Here is a 24,000-nt window from a genome sequence, read left to right as displayed (position 1 = left end):
AGTACATTATCAAATGGATTTACCAGTTAAATTAGTTTGTGATGCATTGAACATAGGTTTAGGCGCAGTATTATCTCATGTAATGCCGGATGGAACAGAAAAGCCAATTTCTTTCGCTTTTAGAGTATTGAAAAAGTCATGAAGGAATTACTCTCAAATAGAAAAAGAAGGCTTAGCATTAGTGTAAGGAGATTGGAAATTTCCTATCTATCTTTATGGAAGGAAAAAGTTCACACTTGTTACAGATCATAAACCTCTATTGGCAATATTGGGTCCAAAAGCAAGTTTACTTACGTTGTTAGCTACAAGACTACAACGTTGGCCAATTACATTAGCCGTACATCATCATAATATAGAATATCGTCCTACATCAAAGATGGGTAATGCAGGTACTTTATCTAGATTTCCAGTAGATGAAGCTCCAGAAGAGCATGATAATAGTATATTACTTGTTTTAGTGTATGATGTACCCTTTATGGCCAAGGATATTACTCACAATACCAAGAAAAATCCAATACTTAGTAAGGTTTTAAAGAGTTTAGTAACAGGTAGGTACTTAAGTTGTTATGAGGCAAATTGTAAGCCCTATAAAGATATATGGAGTGAATTGAGTATAGCACAAGGTTGTCTAATAAAAGGGTTAAGAGTAATTATTACTAATTTACTGAGCAATAAAGTTTTGTCTGAAATGCATGCTGATCACCAAGGTATTGTCAGATCAAAGTCTATTGCAAGGACTTTTGTCAGGTGGCTAGGTGTAGATAGAGATATTGAATTATTTGTAAGAAATAGTATGAATTGTGTTATGCAACAGAACAACCCTCAATTTGCTAGAATGCACCCTTGGGAATTACCCAGGTATCCATGGCAAAGAGTGCGCACAGATTTTGCAGGTCCTTTCTCATGTTATTTTTTTTTTTTTTGATAGTTGTAGATGCTTACAATAAGTGGCCAAAAGTAATTCCAATGAAGACTACAACATCTTATGCCACAATTCAAAAATTAATGAAAATTTTTTCTACAAATGGAATTCCTGAAAGAATTGTAACTGATAATGACCCACAGATTACCTCACAGGAATTTAAAGATTTTTGTGAAGTAAATGGTATTAAACATACATTTTCAACAATGTATCATCCTTCCACGAATGGAGAGGCTGAAAGATTGGTTCAAACATTTAAGCACAACATGAAATGCAGAAAATGTAATTCAAATATCTCTTAAAGTGTCAAAGTTTTTATTGTCTTATAGAACAACACCACAGAGTACAACAGGTGTGACACCATCAAATTTGTTGATGGGGAGGAGGATTAGGTGCAAGTTTGATTTGTTGTATACAAGTTTGCAAAGCGATTTAGAAGAAAAAGGGTATTGGCAATTAGAATGTTTCCCAAAAGCAAGACATTTTCTCTTTATTCTAATGTCATGGTAAGATCATACAATACTCCAGAAAAGTGGGTTCAGGAAAAATTGTAAAAGAGGAAATTTACATTATGATGTTCAGGTTGGTAGAAATATTTTAAAACATCATGTTGATCAATTACAGGCGTTAAATAAAAATCCTGTATATCATGTGAATGTAAGAGATTAGAAATTTTCAGAAGTAGTTAAATCAAATGTTAAAATCAAGTTGTTGAAACATCAAATGTAGATTCAGAGTCTATTTATGTACCAGTACAGGATGAAGTTAGAGTACTTCTAAATAGAATGAATAGAGGGAAGCCCTCTGAAAGATTCAATTTATAAAGTTTTGTACAATGTTAAACTAAAGGAGAGGGGACTGTTATGTATTTTGTACTGTAATACTATATGCACTATTTGTATTAAGAATAATGTTGCACAATATTGCATTGATAGAACTTGTTTTAACATAGTTTATAAGAGTAGCATCGTATGTTATGAAGTATTTAATCATTAATTAATTATCCTAAAGTTAGGATGTGATTCTTTTTACTTTTGTATTGCAGTAGAGTCCAAACTTTTTGAGAGTGATGCTCATTTGTTACTTTTGTATGTATGTGTACGAGTTTTGTTAACATATTCTCTCCTGATGGTCACAGCAAGTCAGAGAGTAGAGCTGTAATGTAAGCTTTAAGCATTAAACGTATTTTAATAAGTCTCTGATTATATCCCATCCAACCAGAAGACAAGTTGGCGAAGATGCTAGGATTGGAATACAGTATACTTAGCTAATAAACTACTGCATCATTATTCCAGGTATGTGTGTGGGAGTATTCAACTTTGATAACCAATACCAAGAGGGAAGATGAATCTGGAAGCATTGACAGAGATTCCGATCTATCAAGAAGCGAGGAACAAAGAGGTTAGCCAGTCAGCTAACGGTGCAAACAAGCTGGAACAACGGTCATTTTGTAAACAAGGGTTTTCCACAAGCACTGAAGTGAAGAGTGGAATTAAATAACAGAGTGATCACTGAAATTCCCCCATCTTTAAGATAGACTTTTTATTTTTTGTCATTTAATTCTAACTTGGTTTTTTTTCACAATTCGGGGTATGTGAGTTGGAGTTTTTGTATAAACTTTGTGTATAATATTTTGCCTATAGAGACTAGTCAAGTGTCAGGGTCACAGGATCCCGTGTCCGACTTCATTCTAATCATTTATCACTGCAGTAGACCTTGAGTCACGAATACTTTCGATGACCTTTTTTTTTTTTGCTCAGAGCTGCATTTCTTTTATTTCGTTTAATTGTCTTTGTTTTAAACTTTTTGTCTGATGTTAAGCTGTCCGAGTTAACACTCTAATTTTTTGTAATAAAGTACTTGAATTACATTATCTATATTGGTACTTTTAATCCCGTTATCTGACTGATTATGTGTTGCATTACAATTTGGTTCAGGATAGTCATACCTGATATACTGAACAAAGTAAGTTTTTTCAGAATAACCTAAGGATACAGACGAGTTAGTGGGAGTACTCAGCATTCATTCTCAGTGGTTTTGAAGTCAAGATCTTTATTTTAACTTTGCTTCTATACATCAATGCTCACATTCATTGACATTGTCTCCCTTCATAACGTAGAATTCCTCTTCAGCATATCACTAGGGTCCCTAGAACAAAGCCAAAATAGAGCCTTAGATTGAGACGACTTCAATAATGACAAAGAAAAGGTAGGCCATCAAATTATTATTTTTATGTGTGGAGTTTTTCGGCCTCTGGACAGATGAAGCTTTCTATTAATAGTGAAGGGGTTTGTAAACTGCAACGCTAAAGTTATTGCTAGGGTGCTGTGGCCTTGAGTGTTAGTGCTCATATCCTCCCCTGTAGATCTTTGTTGCATGTTGTAGGAAGACCTTCCTAGAACAAAAAGTTCCCACGCAACAATAATATTCAATAAATAGAATATAATTCTCCACAAGAATACCTATATTCTCATTCATAATCATATATCTTGTTGCTTGCCCATTTATTTTCTCATAGACTGAGGCCCCATTCCTTTTCATTCCTTTTCACAAAATGTTGAGATAATACAAAATTTTATACGTATATATTATATTTATTACTATTAATCAACACCCGATATCATATATCACCTTTAGAATGCTCCTAATCTAAAGACTTTACACACATCTACAAAATGCAAGTTAACGTTACACTGTGTATTTAATAGTACCAGTGCCTAACACTAAACTAGGAGGTGAAAAGGTTAGTGGTGGGTAGTCTATTATTGTCTTAGGATTGTTAAGTCCTATTTTACTCCTATCATCTAGAGATATGGTCAGAAAAGATGCTATGTTTTTTTTTTCTGCATTTAAAATGGGATTTTTGTTTCTAGAGGTACGAGTTTGTGCTTACAGTAGTAAAATAAATGCCTCTTGGAGTGGTCTTAGCCTCTATTACGACCTGTTTCAAAGCATCATCTCTGACTTTGATAAAGTACACATTCCTGCAAGTTCTAATCATATATATATTCAATCTACAACCTTACCATGAGCTACCACAAACACATTTACATAAAGGAGTAACATTACCAGTTCTCCAACTAGTGCTAAAAGCTCCTCTTCTTGCTAACTTGCACAAAATAACAGATAACTTTGGAGCTAAGAAATCTGCAGTCTTTATAAAAAACAAAGGAAAAATACCATTTGGGTCTACACCTCCATGAGCATCAAGGTCCATCAACAGAGCTTTAAGTTCCTCAGGAAAACAGGAAGGAGGAAGTTCAAGTTTTTCATTACTCTGTTTACTGTCAAAAACATTAGCTAAAAGGGTTGCCTTTACCTTTGGACAGTGAGTGACTGAGCCATCTGGTTTAAGTAAAGGAGGAACTGTTGCATCTACACCAAAGAGTGCAGATTTAAGGGTACACCACCATTTATGTTCCTGAGTTGTACGAAAAAGGGTTTCTTTTATGGTTAAATTGTATTCCTTTTTCAGTTGGGGCATAAAATCTCTGAGCAAGAGCTCTTAGCTGAGTATAGTTATTCCAAGTCAATTTTGACCTATTACTCTTCCAAAGATGACAGGCCTCCTGTTTCTACAAATAAGCACGTCTACAATCATCATTGAACCACGGTTTGTCCACCACTCGGTACCTTAGCACACGAGAAGGAATACGCCTATCAATTATGTTGACTAGATTCTCATTCAAAGGGACAAACGGGATCAACACTATTATATAACTGTGACCAATTCAAGCACAAAAGATCATGCAAAATCCCATTCCAATCTGCTTGAGATTTCATATAGATTTTACAAGAGTATGATACATCAGGGACAGGATGCTCAGTCTTCACTATTAATAAAATCAAGGCATGATCAGATGTCCCAACTAAAGAACCAACCTTACTTGTTATATCGCCAGGAGAGTCAGTGTATACGAGGTCCAAGAAATTACCAGACCTCTGAGTAGCTTCACTTATGATTTGCCCACAGCCTGATTCAGAGGCAAAGTCTAAAGCTCTTAAGCCATGGCGATCAATAGGAGAGATAGAATTTAACCACTCCCTATGGTGAGCATTGAAATCACTTGCAAAGACAAAAGAAGCTTTTCTATCATCTTCTTGTATCTTACCCATAATGGTAAGAAGACAATCGAAGAAAGAATCATCCATGTCTGGATTCCGGTAGATCGAACACAAATGAAAGTTGGTTGTTATGCCCGCCACAAACTTTTAACCCTTGAATCTCATGACATCCACATTAATAGTAGGACTTATAAGAAGCAGGGTACTCAGCCCTTATATACACCACCATTCCCCTAGCCCTAGGGATGGCTTCACGTTTCAACATTGTTGGCCTCTTAAGACCAGTTATAAGGAGCTCAGATGAGTGGCTCACATTAGAAACCGGTACAGCCATGGCGGCTGTACCAGTTTCCAAGATGGCCGCCGTCAGAATTTTTTTTTATTCATACTGTAGGTTGTAATGGACAGAAATTTGTTATGTTTGTGACAATTACACCATATTTCAACTGGAGAACCATGTTTATGTACTTTATTTTTGTTTTGGAACACAAAAGTTCGTATTATTGCCAGCTTTATGAGGATAATGAAGAAAATGGGGTAAAAATGAAATGAGGGTAAATGATCTGAAAAATTAATTTAGCAGGACAATCACTACGTGTATTGAAGGAACAAAGAAACATTTCACAAATGCCGATTGAATTTGAACAGTAAATGGATTTCTGCAAAGGCATTTAAATCAACATGCTTGTGTGCATCCGATTCCATTATGTGTACATTTGCTATGTCGAGTTGCACAAACTGCTCGACATTTGCATGTTGTGAGCTCCAAACAGAATGCAGTGATTGGCTTCCCAGTCATCAGTTGTGGCTGAAGCATCTCACTACCTTCTTTTACCACCAGTTCCCACCACCTTCCTCAGCTGCAGGAAGATGCAGTTCAGCTTCCAAGGTTCTTCTCCACACTAGGAACTGATAATGTGTGCGCCTGTTGTGAAGAATCAAAGCATCACGGGTTGGAGGCAGATTCTCAATTGATTTGGTCAAGCCAAGAAATAGATCACACCCGACTTTCTGGGTGGAGTTTTCTTGGCTATTGGGAACATACAGCTTGCAGACAAAGGACTCTGTATCAGCAATCACATTCTCATCTGGAAAGTCTTCCTTGCCGAGATTCTGCAGAAGCTGTGAGTTTTGTTGGAAGATAACCCATGCAGAGGGGTTCCCAATTCCAGCAAACTGGCTTGTACTATCCGAACCTGTTACAGCGTGAAATGTGAGAAGTGGTGCTCTCTGCGAATCTGTGATATTCATAGAATGAACAGGAACAAAGTGTTGCTTTTTAGGTGTTCCGGCTTTCATCCAGAGAAAGTGGCTGAGCTGTGGCTGAGAGGCAAGAAGGAGAACAAGAACATCAGTGTCTCGGCTCACAACAATAGTTTGTGGGTATCTCTGTTCACTTGCATCCTACACATGGAGAAGAATCCTAGTGTCTGCCTCTTCATGCTCAGCAGATGATGTCCACAATTTTGCAGGGTCCGTGAATCCTCCATTCAATACCAGCTCCACTCCTTCTTTATTGTGGGACTCGTTTGCTAACTCTAGGAATAAAAAATTAACCAAGCTCGCTTTGTTTTCATCTATAGAGATGAATCTATCGCACTGTCCCATGGACTCACTTCTTGTTTGCACATCTCGTCTGATTGCTTTCTTGCCTCGTACTCTCTGATAATAATAATAATAATAATAATAATAATAATAATAATAATAATAATAATGTTATTAATGATATATGTATATACATATAAATATATATATATATATATATATATATATATATATATATATTTATGTATATATATATATATATATATATATATATATATATATATATATATATACATATATATATTATATATATTTATATACATACATATACATATAAATATATATATATATATATATATATATATATATATATATATTTATATATATATATATATATATATATATATATATATATATATGTATACGCATATATATATATATATATATATATATATATATATATTTATATATATATATATATGTATACGCATAAATATATATATATATATATATATATATATATATATATATATATATATATATATATATATATATGTATATATATATATATGTATACGCATAAATATATATATATATATATATATATATATATATATATATATATATATATATATATATATATATATATATATATATATATATATATATATACAAAGGCACTTCCCCCAATTTTGGGGGGTGGCCGACATCAACAAAGAAACAAAAACAAAAAGGGGACATCTACTCTCTACGTTCCTCCCAGCCTAACAAGGGACTCATTCGAGTTCAGCTGGTACTGCTAGGGTGTCACAGCCCACCCTCCCACATAATCCACCACAGATGAAGCTTCATAATGCTGAATCCCCTACTGCTGCTACCTCCGCGGTCATCTAAGGCATCGGAGGCAGCAGCAGGGCCTACCGGAACTGCGTCACAATCGCTCGCCATTCATTCCTATTTCTAGCACGCTCTCTTGCCTCGCTCACATCTATCCTCCTATCACTCAGAGCTTCCTTCACTCCATCCATCCACCCAAACCTTGGCCTTCCTCTCCTACTTCTCCCATCACCTCTTGCATTCATCACCTTCTTTAGCAGACAGCCATTTTCCATTCTCTCAACATGGCCAAACCACCTCAACACATTCATATCCACTCTAGCTGCTAACTCATTTCTTACACCCGTTCTCACCCTCACCACTTCGTTCCTAACCCTATCTACTCGAGATACACCAGCCATACTCCTTAGACACTTCATCTCAAACACATTCAATTTCTGTCTCTCCATCACTTTCATTCCCCACAACTCCGATCCATACATCACAGTTGGTACAATCACTTTCTCATATAGAACTCTCTTTACATTCATGCCCAACCCTCTATTTTTTACTACTCACATAACTGCCTCCAATACTTTAAAACCTTCATTCACTCTCTGACGTACATCTGCTTCCACTCCACCATCTGCTGCAACAACAGACCCCAAGTACTTAAACTGATCCACCTCCTCAAGTAACTCTCCATTCAACATGACATTCAACCTTGCACCACCTTCCCTTCTCGTGCATCTCATAACCTTACTCTTACTCACATTAACTCTCAACTTCCTTCTCTCACACACTCTTCCAAATTCTGTCACTAATCATCCAAGCTTCTCTTCTGTGTCTGCAACCAGTACAGTATCATCCGCAAACAAAAACTGATTTACCTCCCATTCATGGTCATTCTCGTCTACCAGTTTTAATCCTCGTCCAAGCATTCGAGCATTCACCTCTCTCACCACTCCATCAACATACAAGTTAAACAACCACGGCGACATCACATATCCCTCTCTATCATACGCTTTCTCCAGATCCATAAACGCAACATACACATCCTTACCTTTTGCTAAATATTTTTCGCATATCTGCCTAACTGTAAAAATCTGATTCATACAACCCCTACCTCTTCTAAAACCACCCTGTATTTCTTAGATTGCATTCTCTGTTTTATCCTTGATCCTATTAATCATTACTCTACCATACACTTTTCCAACTACCTCTTGAATTACAACACTCATGCCCATCTCCCTTACCCTTATATAGTGGTACAATACATGCACAAACCCAATCTACTGGTACCATTGACAACACAAAACACATATTAAACAATCTCACCAACCATTCAAGTACAGTCACACCCCCCTCCTTCAACATCTCAGCGCTCACACCATCCATACCAGATGCTTTTCCTACTCTCGTTTCATCTAGTGCTCTCTTAACTTCATCTATTGTAATCTCTCTCATTCTCATCTCCCATCACTGGCACCTCAACACCTGCAACAGCAATTATATCTGCCTCCCTATTATCCTCAACATTCAGTAAACTTTCAAAATATTCCGCCCATCTTTTCCTTGCCTCCTCTCCTTTTAACAACCTTCCATTTCCATCTTTCACTGTCTCTTCAATTCTTGAGCCAGCCTTCCTTACTCTCTTCACTTCTTTCCAAAACTTCTTCTTATTCTCTTCATATGAATGACCCAGTCCCTGACCCCACCTCAGGTCAGCTGCCCTCTTTGCCTCAAGTACCTTACGCTTTACTTCCACATTTTTCTCTTTATATTTTTCATACTTCTCTATACTATTACTCTGCAGCCATTCTTCAAAAGCCCTCTTTTTCTCTTCCACTTTTACCTTCACTCCTTCATTCCACCATTCACTGCCCTTCCTCATGCTGCCTCCAACAACCTTCTTTCCACACACATCACTTGTAATCCCAACAAAATTTTCTTATACTAACTTTCTCTCCTCCTCTAAGTTGCCAGTTTCTCTTACTTTCACTTCGTCCTATATCATTTTCAACCTTTCCTGATATTTACTTTTTACCCCCGGTTTTATTAGCTCTTCAACCCTCACTAGCTCCCTTTTACATCCACCTACTCTATTCCCCATTCTTTTGCTACAACTAATTTTCCTTCCACCAAAAAATGATCAGACATACCGTTAGCCATACCCCTAAACACGTGCACGTCTTTTAATCTTCCAAACATTCTTTTAGTTATCAACACATAATCCATTAATGTCCTTTCTACTACTCTTCCATTTGCCACTCTTACCCATGTATACTTATTTTTATCTTTCTTTTTGAAAAAGCTATTACTTATCACCATCTCTTGCTCAACACACATATCTACCAATCTCTCACCACTCTCATTTTCACCTGGTACGCCATAGTTCCCACCTTCTACCTCTCCAGCGCCCATTCTAGTATTTAAGTCACCCATGACAACTACATAATTCCTTTTACCCAGTCCTTCTACACACCTAGTTAATTCATTCGAGAACTCATTCTTTTATTCTCTATCGTACTACATCTACGAACATTCAAACACCCCAAAACTAGAATGTGGGGAGCAGTCACTCTCCCCCCAGCTCCATCTCTTTGTCGATGTCTCACAGGATGTAGATACAGGAGAGGAGGATACTAATATGTCAGCCTTACAGACCTTTTTAAACGACGATCAATCTCCCGTAAAACAAAATTGATAATATATAACACAGTTATCTGGCCAGTTTTGATATATGGATGTGAGACATGGTCTCTAAGAAAAACATTAGAGACAAAATTTGAACTTTTGATAATGGAGTTCTGAGAAAAATAGAAGGGCCAATCTAGTCCCTTTTAGTCACCTCTTATGACACGCAGGGATAACGTTGTAGCTATTCTTGTTTTTATGCCCCTGCGGCCACATAATAGACGACATAATAGAGATATAAGAAATAATACCAACCAACCAATACATACATACATACAGTATATAGCTACATATTTATATATATGTATATATATATATATATATATATATATATATATATACGTATATTAATATATATATGCATATAAATATGTATGTATGTATATATATATATATATATATATATATACATATATATATATATATATATATATATATATATATATATATGTATATATATATATATATATATATATATATATATATATATACATATATATATATATGTATATATATATATTTATATATATATATATATATATATATATATATATATATATATATATATATATGTATATATATATATATATATATATATATATAATATATATATATATATATATATATATATATATATATATATATATATATATATATATATATATATATATATATATATATATATGGTATTCAGGGCACATTTTGACCCATGACCGCTCGTGATAGGATTCTCCACTCTTCTCTATCCTGTGCATGATGGAACCATTCATTTGGGTTTCCCCCCAGAGAATCTTACATCCTCCTCCAAGCATCTTCTCCAATCTTTTCTTGGCCGTTCTACAGGTCTTCTTAGAGCAACATCACCCAAAAATATTCTCTTTGGAGCTCTATCCTTATCCATACGAGCCATATGTCCTACCCATTGGAGTCTTCTTGACCTTATTACATCACATATATTTGGTTGGTTGGTATTATTTCTTATTTCTCTATTATGTCGTCTTCTCCATCCATTTATTTCTTGGTCATAGATTGGCCCTTCTATTTTTCTCAGAATTCCATTATCAAAATTTCAAATTTTTTCTCTAATGTTTTTCTTAGAGACCATGTCTCACATCCATATATCAAAACTGGCCTGATAACTTTGTTATATATTATCAATTTTGTTTTACGGGAGATTGATCGTCGTTTAAAAAGGTCTGTAAGGCTGAAATAACATCTGTTAGCTGCTCCAATCCTTGATGTAACTTCTTCAGCCATTCCAGTGTTCTGTGACATATTAGTATCAGGATATTTAAAGGACTCTACTGTCTCAATTCTGATGCCTGCAAGATCTACATTTCCTTTTAATTGCAGTGTTCTTGCTACTTCCAAGATTTTAGTTTTTCCTTCATTTATCTCTAGTCCCACCTGGCAAGCCATTGTTTTGAACTGTGTTGTTAGGGTCTCCACCTCCCGGAGGTTAACCCCTATGATATCTATATCATCAGCTTAGCCTAAGCATTTGACCCTAACGTTATCAATAGTGACCCCTTCTTGCCTGGCAGTTATGCTTCTTACTACCTTTTCCATTTCCAGGTTGAAGAGAAGGGGGGATAGGGTGCATCCTTGTTTTAGGCCGCTTTCTCAAATGAGCCATATATTTTTGCTACATTAATGTCAAGATTTTCTTAACGACCTATGGATCAGATATCCAGGCAAAATCACACAAAGACAAGTGCTTGTGAAAGGCCGGGAATCGAACCTTGGTCCTGCAAGCTTTTAGAGACCATGACTACCACTCAGCCGCGAAGAAAGATAAAAGTAATTGTCAATTCTACTGAACTTATACATGTCGAATTCAGGTGTTTTGTACTTAGAATTGAAATTAACCCATTTTTACCGTCGTAGCAAATTGGTTGTTTGTTACTTGGCATTCGATTAATGATAAACTTTTGCACACTTAGACATGTTTTTATATATTCAAATAAGCTATATATTTTGGGTACATTAATTTTTGGATTCTCTTAACGACCTCGGTATCAGAGCCCCAGGCGAAGTCACACAAAGACAAGAGATTGTGACCGGCCGGGAATCGAACCCTGGTCCAGCAAGCTTGTAGAGACAGTGATTACCACTTGGTCACGAAATAATATAAAAGTTAATGACAATTCTGCTGTACTTATACTTTTCGAATTCAGCTGTTTTGTACTTAGAATTGAAATAAACCCATCTTCATCATCGTAGCTAATTGCTAGCTTGTTACTTGTCATTCGATTAATGATATTTTTTTTTTTTTTGCACATTTAGACGTGTTTTTCTTATTCAATTAAGCCATATATTTTTTGCTACATTAATATCTGAATTATCTTAACGACCTCAGGATCAGAGCGCCAGGTGAAATAACACAAAGACAAGAACTTGTGACCGACCGGGAATTGAACCCTGGTTCTGCAAGCTTGTAGAGACTGTCTACCACTTGACCAAGAAGAGAGATAAAAGTCAAAGGTAATTTGGCTGTACTTATACCTGTCGAATTCAGGTGTTTTGTACTTAAAATTAAAATTAACCCATCTTCACTATCGTAGCTAATTGGTAGTTTGTTACTTGGCATTCGATTAATGATGAATTTTTGCACATTTAGACATGTTTTTCATATCCAAATAAGCCATATATTTTTGCTACATTATTGTCTGGATTCTCATAACGACCTCGGGAACAGAGCCCTAGGCGAAATCACATAAAGACAAGAGCTTGTGACCGGCCGAGAATCAAACCCTGGTCCTGCAAGCTTGTAGAGACAGTGACTACCACTTGGTTACGAAGAGAGATAAAAGGCAAAGTAAATTTTGCTGTGCTTATACATGCCGAATTCAGGTGTTTTGTTCTTAGAATTAAAATTAACCCATCTTCACCATCATAGCTAATTGGGAGTTTGATACTTGGCATTCGATTAATAATAGTTTTTTTGCACATTTATACGTGTTTTCATAATCATATAAGCCATATATTTCTGCTACATTAATGTCTGGGTTCCCTTAAAGACTTGGGATGAGAACCAAGACGAAATCACACAAAGACAAGAGCTTGTGACCGGCCGGAAACCGAACCCTGGTCCGGCAAGCTTGTAGACACCGTGACTACCACTTGGCCACGAAGAAAGATAAAAGTCAATGACAATTCTGCTGTATTTATACCTGTTGAATTCAAGTGGTTTGTACTTAGAATTGAAATTAACCCATCTTTACCATCATAGCTAATTGGGAGTTTGATAATTGGCATTCGATTAATGATAAATTTTTTTGCATATTTAGACGTGTTTCTCATTTTCAAATAACCCATATATTTTTGCTACATTAATTTCAAGATTTTGGATCAGATAGCCAGGCAAAATCAAACAAAGACAAGTGCTTGTGAAAGGCCGGGAATCGAATCTTGGTCCTTCAAGCTTGTAGAGACTATGACTACCACTTGGCCGCGAAGAAAGATAAAAGTCAATGACAATTCTGCTGTACATATACCTGTCGAATTCAGGCGTTTTGTTCTTAGAATTGAAATTAACCCATCTTCACCATCGGAGCTAATTGGTTGTTGGTTACTTGGCTTTTGATTAAATATAAACTGTTTCACACTTAAACGTGTTTTTCATATTCAAATAAGCCATAAATTTTTGCTAAATTAATGTCAGCATTCTTTTAACGACCTCGAGATCAGAGTCCCAGGCGAAATCACACAAAGACTAGAGCTTTATCCCGGCCGGAAATCGAACCCTGGTCCAGCAAGCTTGTAGAGACAGAGACTACCACTTGGAAACGAAGAAAGATAAAAGTCAATGATAATTCTGTTGTACTTATAGCAGTCGAATTCAGGTGTTTTGAATTTAGAATTGAAATTAACCCATCGTCACCATCGTAGCTACTTGGTAGTTTTTTACTTGGCATTCGATCAAGGATAATTTTTTTTTTTTTTTGCACATATAGACGTGTTTTTCATAGTCAAATAAGCCATATATTTTTGCTATATTATTGTCTGGATTCTTTTAACTACCTCGGGATCAGAGCCCCAGGCGAAATCAAAGAATCACAAGAGGTTGTGACTGGCCGGGAATCGAACCCTGGTCCGACAAGCTTGTAGAGACAGTGACTGCCCCTTGTTCACAAAGAAAGGTAAAAGTCAACTACAAATTTGCAGTAGTTATACCTGTTTAATTCAATTTTCTTGTACTTAGAATTGAAATTAACCCATCTTCACCAATGTAGCTAATTAGTAGTTTGTTACTTGGCATTTGATAAATGATAAATTTTTGCACATTTACACATATTTTTGAAATTCAAATATGCCATATATTTTCGCTACATTAATGTCTGGATTCTCTTAATGACCTCAGGATCAGAGCCCCAGCCGAAATCACACAAAGACAAGAGCTTAAGACCTACCGGGAATCGAACTATAATCAAGCAAGCTTGTAGAGACAGATACTACCACTTGGCCACGAAAATAGATAAATGTCATTGACAATTCTGCTGTACTTATACCATCCTAATTCAAGTGTTTTGTACTTAGAATTAAAATTAACCCATCTTCACCATCATAGATAATTGGTAGTTTGTTGCTTGGTATTTGATTAATGATAAATTTTCGCACATTTAGACGTGTTTTTCATATTCATTTAAGCAATATATATTTGCTACATTAATGTCTTGATTCTCTTAATGACTTCGGGATCAGAGCCCCATGCCAAATCACTCAAAGACAAGAGCTTGTGACCGGCCAGGAATCGAACCCAGGTCCGGCAAGCTTGCCCACGAAGAGATATAAAAGTTATTGACAATTCTGCTGTACTTATACCTGTCGAATTCCGGTGTTTTGTAGTTAGAATAGAAATTAACCCATCTTCACCATCGTAGCCGAATGGTAGTTTGTTACTTGGCATTCGAATAATGATATATCTTTGCACATTTAGACGTGTTTTTCACATTCAAATAAGCCCTATATTTTTGCTACATTAACTTCTGTATTCTCTTAACGACCTCGGGATCAGAGCCTGAGGTGAAATCAAACAAAGACAAGAGCTTGTGACCGGCCGTGAATTGAACCCTGGTCTGGCAAGTTTGTAGAAACAGTGACTACCACTTGACCACGAAGAAAGATAAAAGTCAAGGACAATTCTGCTGTACTTATAGCTTTCGAATTCAGATATTTTGTTCTTAGAATATAAATTAACAAATCTTCACCATCGTAGCCAATTGGTAGTTTGTTACTTAGCATTCGATAAATGATAATCTTTTTTTGCACATTTAGACGTGTTTTTTCATATTCAAATAAGCCATATATTTTTGCTATATTAATGTCTGGATTCTCTTTACGACCTCGGGATCAGAGACAAAGGCGAAATCACACAAAGACAAGAGCTTGTGACCGGCCGGGAATCGAAATCTAGTCAAGCAAGCTTGTAGAGACAGTGACTACCACTTGCTTGTGAAGAAAGATAAAAGTCAATAACAATTCTGTTGTACTTATACCTGTCGAATTCAGGTGTTTTTTATTTAGAATTTAAATTAACCCATCTTCACCATCGTAGCTAATTGGTAGTTTGTTACTTGGCATTCGATTAATGATAAATTTTTGCACATTTAGAGGTATTTTTCATATTCAAATAAGCCATGTATTTTTGCTACATTAATGTCTGGATTCTCTTAACGACCTCGGGATCAGAGCCCCAGGCAAAATCAAACAAAGATAAGAGATTGTGACCGGCCGGGAATCAAACCCCTGATCCGGCAAGCTTGTAGAGACACTGACTACCACTTGACCACGAAGAAAGATAAAAGTCAATGACAATTTTGCTGTAATTTTACTTGTCGGATTCAGGAGTTTTGTACTTAGAATTGGAATTAGCCCATCTTCACCATCGTATCTAATTGGTAGTTTGTAACTCGGCATTCGATTAAAATTTTTTTTTTGCACATTTAGAAGTTTTTTTCATATTCAAATAAGCCATATATTTTTGCAACAATAATTTCTGCATTCTATTAACGATTTCGAGATCAGAGTACAAGGTGAAATCACACAAATACAAGAGCTTTTGACCGGCTGGGAATCGAACCCTGGTCCGGTAAGCTTGTAGAGACAGTGACTACCATTTGGTCACGAAGAAAGATAAAAGTCAGTGATAATCCTGATATAGTTATACCCGTCGAATTCAGGTGTTTTGTACTTAGAATTGAAATTAACCTATCTTCACCATTGTAGCTTATTGGTAGTTAATAACTCGGCATTCGATTAATGATATGTCAGCGTTCTCTTAACGACCTCGGGATCAGAGCCCCAGGTGAAATCACACAAAGACTAGAGCTCGTGACCTGCCGGGAATCGAACCATAATCCGACAAGCTTTCAGAAACAGTGACTACCACTTGGCCACGAACTTATTCTGTAATTATATTTGTCGAATTCAGGTATTTTGTACTTAGAATTGAAATTAACCCATCTTCGCCATCGTAGCTCATTGGTAGTTTAATACTTGGCATTCGATTAATGATGATTTTTTTTGTAATGATGATTTTTTTTGCACATTTAGACGTGTTTTTTCAATATTCAAATAAGCTATATATTTTTGCTACATTAATGGCAGCATTCTCTTAACGACCTTGATATCAGAGCCCCAGAAGAAATCACACAAAGAAAAGAGCTTTTGACTGGCCGGGATTCGAACCCTGGTCCGGCAAGATTGTAGAGTCACTGACTATAACTTGCCCACGAAGAAAGATAAAAGTCAATGACAATTCTGCTGTACTTATACCTTTCGAATTCAGGTGTTTTTTATTTAGAATTTAAATTAACCCATCTTCACTATCGTAGCTTATTGGTATATAGTTTGTTACTTGGCATTTGATTAATGATATGTTTTTTTTTTTTTTTGCGCATTTGGACGTGTTTTTCATATTCAAGAAAGCCATAGATTTTTGCTACATTAATGTCTGGATTCTCTTAAAGACCTCGGTATCAGAGCCTCAGACAAAATCACAAAAATTCAAGAGCTTTTGACCGGCCAGGAATCGAACACTGGTCCGGCAACCTTATAGGGACAGTGACTACTACTTGACCAAGAAGAAAGGTAAAAGTCAATGACCATTGTGCTGTACTTATACATGTAGAATTCAGGTGTTTTGTACTTAGATTTGAAATGAACCCATCTTCACCATCGTAGCTAATTGGTTGTTTGTTACTTGGCATTTGATTAAATATAAACTTTTCACACTTAAACGTGTTTTTCATATTCAATTAAGCCATATTTTTTTGGTACATTAATGTCAGCATTTTTTTAACGACATCGAGATCAGAGTCCCAGGCGAAATCACACAAAGACAATAGCTTTATACCGGCCGGGAATCGAACCCTGGTCCGGCAAGCTTGTAGAGACAGGGACTACCACTTGGACACGAAGAAAGATAAAAGCCAATGACAATTTTGCTGTACTTATACATTTTGAATTTAGGTGTTTTGTACTTAACACTGAAATTAACCCATCCTCACCATCATAGCTAATTGGTAGTTTGATAATTGGTATTCGATTAATGATATTTTTTTTTTGCACATTTAGACTTGTTTTTCATATTCAAATAAGCCATATATTTTTGCTACAATGATGTTCGGATTCTCTCAACGACCTTGGGATCAGATATCAAGGCAAAATCACACAAAGACTAGAGCTTGTGACCGGCCGGGAATCGAACCCTGGTCCGGTAAGCTTGTAGAGACAGTGACTACCACTTAGGCACGAAGAAATATAAAATTCAGTGACAATTTTTCTGTACTTATACTTGTCGAATTCAGATGTTTTGCACTTAGAATTGAAATAAACCCATGTTCACCATCTTAGCTAATTGGTAGTTTGATATGTGGCATTCGATTAATGATGAATTTTTTTTACACATTTAGACGTGTTTTTTCATATTCAAATAAGCCATATATTTTTGCTACATTAATGTCTGCATTCTCTTAACAACCTCGAGATCTGAGCCCCAGACGAAATCACACAAAGACAAGAGCTTGTGACCTGCCGGGAATTGAACCCTGGTCTTGCAAGTTTGTAGAGACACTGACTATCACTTGCCCACAAAGAAAGATAAAAGTCAATGACAATTCTGCTGTACTTATACCGTTCAAATTCAGGTGTTCTGTGCTTAGAATTGAAATTAACCCATCTTCACTATCGTAGCTAATTGGTAGTTTTTTACTTGGCATTGACGAAATCACATAAAGACAAGAGCTTTTGACGGGCCGGGAATTAAACCCTGGTCCATCGAGCTTGTAGAGACAGTGACTACCACTTGGCCAAGAAGAAAGATAAAAGTCAATGACCATTGTTTTGTACTTATACATGTCGAATTAAGGTGTTTTGTACTTAGATTTGAAATTAACCCATCTTCAACATCGTAGCTAATTGGTTGTTTGTTACTTGGCATTCGATTAAATATACATTTTTAAACACTTAAACGTGTTTTTCATATTCAAGTAAGCCAAATATTTTTGCTACATTAATGTCAGCATTCTTTTAACGACCTCGAGATCAGAGTCCCAGGTGAAATCACACAAAGACAAGAGCTTGTGACCGGCCGGGAATCGAACCCTGGTCCGGCAAGATTGTAGAGACAGGGACTACCATGTGGACACGAAGAAATAATGACAATTTTGCTGTACTTATACCTTTCGAATTCAGGTGTTTTGTACATAGAATTGAATTTAACCCATCTTCTCCACCGTAGCTAATTGGTAGTTTGTTACATGGCATTTGTTTAATGATAATATTTTTTGCACATTTAGACTTGTTTTCGTATTCAAATAAGCCACATATTTTTGCTACTTTAATGTCAGCATTCTTTCAACGACCTCGAGATCAGAGTCCCAGGTGAAATCACACAAAGACAAGAGCTTTATACCGGCTGGGAATCGAACCCTGGTCCGGCAAGCTTGTAAAGACAGTGACTACCACTTGTTCACTGAGAATGATAAAAGTCCATGAAAATATTGCTGTACTTTTAGCAGTCGAATTCAAGTGTTTTGTTCCTAGAATTGAAAATAACTCATCTTCACCATCTTAGCTAATTGGTAGTTTGTTACCTGGCATTCGATTAATGATAAATTTTTTTGCACATTTTGACGTGTTTCTCATTTTCAAATAAGCCATATATTTTTGCTACATTAATGTCAGGATTCTCTTAACGACCTTGGGATCAGAGCCAGAGGCAAAATCACACAAAGAAAAGAGCTTGTGACCGGCCGGGAATCGAACCCTGGTCCGGCAAGCTTGTGGAGACAGTGACTACCACTTGCTCACGAAGAAAGATAAAAGTGAGTGACAATTTTGCTGTACTTATACCTGTCGAATTCAGATGTTTTGCACTTAGAATTGATATTAACCCTTGTTCACCATCTTAGCTATTTTGTAGTTTGTTACTTGGCATTTGATTAATGATAACTTTTTTTTCCACATTTGGAAGTGTTTTTCATATTCAAATAAGCCATATATTTTTGCTACATTGATGTCTGGATTCTCTTAACGACCTCGGGATCAGATATCCAGGAAAAATCACACAAAGATAAGATCTTGTGACCAGCCAGGAATCGAACCCTGTTCCGGTAAGATTTTAGAGACAGTAACTACCACTTGGCCACGAAGAATGATAAAAGTCAATGACAATTCTGCTGTACTGATACCTGTCGAGTTCAGGTGCTTTGTTCTTAGATTTGAAATTAACCCAACTTCACCATCGTAGCTAATTGGTAGTTTGTTACTTAGCATTCGATTAATGATATTTTTTTTTGCACAATCAGACATGTTTTTCATATCCAAATAAGCCATATATTTTTGCTACATTAATATCTGGATTCTCTTAACGACCTCGTGATCAGAGCCTCATGCGAAATCACACAAACACAAGAGCTTGTGACCTGCTGGGAATCAAACCCTAGTCCGGCAAGCTTGTAGACACAGTGACTACCACTTGGCCACGAAGAAAGATAAAAGCCATTGACAATTCTGCTGTACTTATACCTGTCGAATTCAGGTGTTTTGTACATAGAATTGAAATCAACACATCTTCACCATCGTAGTTAATAGGTAGTTTGTTATTTGGCATTCTATTAATGATAAATTTTTTTGCACATTTAGACGTGTTTCTCATATTCAAATTAGCCAGATATTTTTGCTACATTAATGTGTGGACTCTCTTAACGACCTCAAGATCAGAGCTCCAGGTGAAATTACACAGAGGCTAGAGCTTGTGACCGGCCGGGAATCGAACCCTGATTCGGTAAACTTGTAGAGACATTGACTACCACTTGGCCACAAAAAAATATGAAAGTCAATGACAATTCTGCTGTACTTATACCTGTCAAATTCAAGTGTTTTTTACTTGGAAATGAAATTAACCCATCTTCACAATCGTAGGTAATTGGTAGTATGTTACTTAGCATTCGATTAATGATAATTTTTTTTGCATATTTAGACTTGTTTTTCATATTAAAATAAGCCATATATTTTTGCTACATTAATATCTGTATTCTTTTTACGACCTCGGGATCGGAGCCCCAGGCGACATCACACAAAGACAAGAGCTTATGGTCGGCTGTGAATTGAACCCTGGTCCATCAAGCTTGTAGAGACAGTGACTACCACTTGGCCACGAATGAAGATGAAAATCAATAATAATTCTGTTGTACTTATACTTGTCGAATTCAGGTGTTTTGTACTTAGAATGAAAATTGACCTATCTTCACCATCGTACCCAATTTGTAGTTTGTTACTTGGCATTCGATTAATGATTAATTTTTGCACATATAATTATGTTTTCCAAATTCAAAAAAGCCATATAATTTTGCTACATTAATGTCTGGATTCTCTTAACGACATAGGGATCAGAGTCCCAGGTGAAATCAAACAGAGACAAGAGCTTTTGACCGGACCGGAATCGAACCCTGGTGCAGCAAGCTTGTAGAGACAGTAACCACCACTTGGCCTCGAAAAAAGATAAAAGTAAATGACAATTATGTTGTACTTATAGTTGTTGAATTCAGGTGTTTTGTACTTAGAATTGAAATTATCCCATTTTTACTATCATAGCTAATTGGTAGTTTGTTACATGGTATTCGATTATTGATAAATTTTTGCACATTTAGAAGTATTTTTCATATTCAAATAAGCCATATATATTTGGTACATTAATGTCTGGAATGTGTTAACGACCTCAGCATTAGAGCCCCAGGCAAAATCTCACCAAGACAAGAGCTTTATACCCGCCGGGAATCGAACCTTGGTCCGGCAAGCTTGTAGAGACAATGACTACCACTTGGCCACGAAGAAGGATAAAAGTCATTGATAATTCAACTGTACTAATACTTGTCCAATTCAGGTGTTTTGTACTTAAAACTGAAATTAACCCATCTCCACCATCGTAGCTAATTGGTACTTTGTAACTCGTCATTCCATGGATGATAAATTTTTGCACATTTAGACGTGTTTCTCATATTCAAATAAGCCATATATTTTTGCTACATTGATGTCAGGATTCTTTTATTGTCCGCGGGATCAGAGCCCCAGGCTAAATCACACAAAGACAAGAGATTGTGACCGGCCGGAATCAAACCCTGATCCGGCAAGCTTGTAGAGAATGTACCTCTCAATTGACACGAAGAAAGATAAAAGTCAATGACAATTCTGATCTACTCATACCTGTCAAATTTAAGGAATTTTGTACGTAGAATTGAAATTAACCTATCTTCACCATCGTAGCTAATTGGTAGTTTGATACTTGACATTCTATTATTGAGGAATTTCTTGCACATTTAGACGTGTTTTTTCATATTGAAATAAGCCATATATTTTTGCTACATTAATGTCAGCATTTTCTTAACGACCTCGAGATCAGAGTCCCAGGTGATATCTCACATAGAAAAGAGCTTTTGACCGGCTGGGAATCGAACCCTGGTCCGGCAAGCTTGTAGAGATAGTAACTACCACTTGCTCACGAAGAGAGATGAAAGTCATTGAAAATTCTGCTGTACTTATACTTGTCGAATTCAGGTGTTTTGTACTTAGAATTGAAATTAACCCATATTCACCATCTTGGCTAATTTGTAGTTTGTAACTCGGCATTCGATTAATGATATATTTTTGGACATTAAGAAGTCTTTTTCATATTCAAATAAGCCATATATTTTTGCTACATTAATGTCAGGATTCTCTTAACGACCTCGGGATCAGATATCCAGGAAAAATCCCACAAAGACAAGATTTTGTGACCAGCCAGGAATCGAAGCCTGTTCCGGAAAGCTTTTAGAGACAGTAACTACCACTTGGCACGAAGAATGATAAAAGTCAATGACAATTCTACTGTACTGATACCTGTCAAATTCAGGTGTTTTGTACTTGGAATTGAAATTAACCCATCTTCACAATCGTAGGTAATTGGTAGTTTGTTACTTAGCATTCGATTAATGATAAAATTTTTTTTACATATTTAGACTTGTTTTTCATATTAAAATAAGCCATATATTTTTGCTACATTAATGTCTGTATTCTTTTTAGACCTCAGGATTGGAGCCCCAGGCGACATCACACAAAGACAAGAGCTTATGACGGGCTGTGAATTGAACCCTGGTCCAGCAAGCTTGTAGAGACAGTGACTACCACTTGGCCACGAAGAAAGATAAGAGTCAGTGACAATTCTGTTGTACTTATACTTGTCGAATTCAGGTGTTTTATACTTAGAATGGAAATTGACCTATCTTCACCTTCGTACCTAATTTATAGTTTGTTACTTGGCATTCGATTAATGATAAATTTTTGCAGTTATAATAATGTTTTCCAAATTAAAAAAAAATATATAATTTTGCTATATTAATGTCTGGATTCTCTTAACAACCTAGGGATCAGAGTCCCAGGTGAAATCAAACAGAGACAAGAGCTTTTGACCGGACCGGAATCGAACCCTGGTGCAGCAAGCTTGTAGAGCCAGTAACCACCACTTGGCCACGAAAAACGATAAAAGTAAATGAAATTTGTGTTGCACTTATAGCTGTTGAATTCAGGTGTTTTGTACTTAGAATTGAATTTATCCCATCTTTACTATCGTAGCTAATTGGGAGTTTGTTACATGGTATTCGAATAATGATAAATTTTTGCACATTTAGAAGTATTTTTCATATTCAAATAAGCCATATATATTTGCTACATTAATGTCTGGAATGTGTTAACGACCTCAGCATTAGAGCCCCAGGCAAAATCTCACCAAGACAAGAGCTTTATACCAGCCGGGAATCGAACCTTGGTCCGGCAAGCTTGTAAAGACAATGACTACCTCTTGACCACGATGAAAGATAAAAGTCATTGACAATTCAGCTGTACTTATACTTGTCCAATTCAGGTGTTTTGTACTTAAAACTGAAATTAACCCATCTTCACCATCGTAGCTAATTGGCAGTTCGTAACTCGTCATTCCATGGATGATATATTTTTGCACATTTAGACGTGTTTCTCATATTCAAATAAGCCATATATTTTTGCTACATTAATGTCAGGATTCTTTAATTGACATTGGGATCAGAACCCCAGGCGAAAGCACACAAAGACAAGAGATTTTGACTAGCCGGAAATCAAACCCTGATCCGGCAAGCTTTTAGAGAAAGTGACTATCAATTGAGACGAAGAAAGATAAAAGTCAATGACAATTCTGCTCTACTTATTTTTGTCGAATTAAGGAATTTTGTACTTAGAATTGAAATTAACCTATCTTCACCATCGTAGCTAATTGGTAGTTTGATACTTGACATTCGATTAATGAGGAATTTCTTGCACATTTAGACGTGTTTTTTCATATTGAAATAAGCCATATATTTTTGCTACATTAATGTCAGCATTCTCTTAACGACCTCGAGATCAGAGTCCCAGGTGGTATCACACAAAGAAAAGAGCTTTTG

This window comes from Palaemon carinicauda, chromosome 14 (genome assembly GCF_036898095.1).
Source record: "Palaemon carinicauda isolate YSFRI2023 chromosome 14, ASM3689809v2, whole genome shotgun sequence".
Classification (NCBI taxonomy): domain Eukaryota; kingdom Metazoa; phylum Arthropoda; class Malacostraca; order Decapoda; family Palaemonidae; genus Palaemon; species Palaemon carinicauda.
Note: the sequence above shows the minus strand (reverse complement) of the source record.